Below are 1,173 nucleotides of genomic sequence, written 5' to 3' on the forward strand. Positions count from 1 at the left end.
TTATGTTGCTTTCACGGCCGAAGTTTTATTAGACCTTAACTTGAAGTATAAGACAAGCAAAGTGATGCCTCCATATGTGGCCAGTACACAATTCATTCTACCTGTGAGTGTATAAGAGTTGAAATATTTCTTTTGATACCAGTGAAATGGAACTGGGCATCAGCTTCTGGACCTGCTGTGATTTCAATTTTGCAAAAGGCAAGTATTCCGCAGGCTGTCCTTCAATGCACGAAGCTTTCCCTAGGCCCGGCCAGAAGAAACTGCCCTAAATTACGTATATGTTTACATTTGGAATTCCTTTCGATTTTTAATCCAAGTGGAGTTGAGCTTTCTATCACTTGTAGCTGACAGTGCGACAAATCAGAAATTCCCCTACAATGTTGGTTGAACACATAAGTGTCCCACATTTTCTGTATAAAAAAAGTGTCCCTCCCTCTTCCTGCCCACCTCTACCTGGACCCAGCCCCACCCCTCCACAAAAACCTCTCCTTAACCATCAACTATTCACTCTCTCCTGAATTTCCAAACTCTTCTCAACCGGCTCCTGCCTCAGCAGAGAAACATCTTTAACTTTCTCTCCTAACAAAACAAAAAGATTGTTCTCTGGATTCCACAGACTCTCTATATATAGCTGAAAATTTTTTCCTCCATCTCTTCTCATGAAAGTTTGTTTGTTTTTTAAAGAGTGGTCTATGGTTTCTGACTTCACTTTTTAGTTCCCATTCACTCCTCATCCAACCACACTCAGATCTCCCATTGGCCAAACGCAGCGCTCTTTCTCTTGCCAGACCTCTCGGGGGCACTAGCAACTGTTATTCACTCCATCCATCCCTCCTAACATCCTTTCCTCCTTGGCCTCTGACACACTCTGGGGCCTCCTCTCCTCTGCCCTTCCACCCTCCATAGCAACCCTGATCGTACTGCTGCATCCTCTTCTTCTGCCTGCTGTTCTCAGTATCTCCGCAGGGGTCATGTCCCTTCACCGCTATTCTCCATCTCTGTGGGTGGTGCCCACCCAAGTCATTTAAGCCAGACATCAAGAATCTCCCTTAAATCTCACCTCTTTTCACACCTTGCACCCAGGCGCCAAGGCCCTTGGACTGACTGTCTCCTTCCCAGTGTCTCTACTCCACCCCTCTCTGTGCTCCCACCTGTCTTACCTTCGATATACAT

The 1,173-nt window shown here is 45.9% G+C and overlaps 1 pseudogene; it reads right to left on the bottom strand.

Moving 5' to 3' along the window:
* Nucleotides 1-1,173, bottom strand: LOC102890770 (annotated as a pseudogene).

The sequence above is a fragment of the Pteropus alecto genome, unplaced genomic scaffold (assembly GCF_000325575.1).
Source record: "Pteropus alecto unplaced genomic scaffold, ASM32557v1 scaffold359, whole genome shotgun sequence".
Classification (NCBI taxonomy): Eukaryota; Metazoa; Chordata; class Mammalia; order Chiroptera; family Pteropodidae; genus Pteropus; species Pteropus alecto.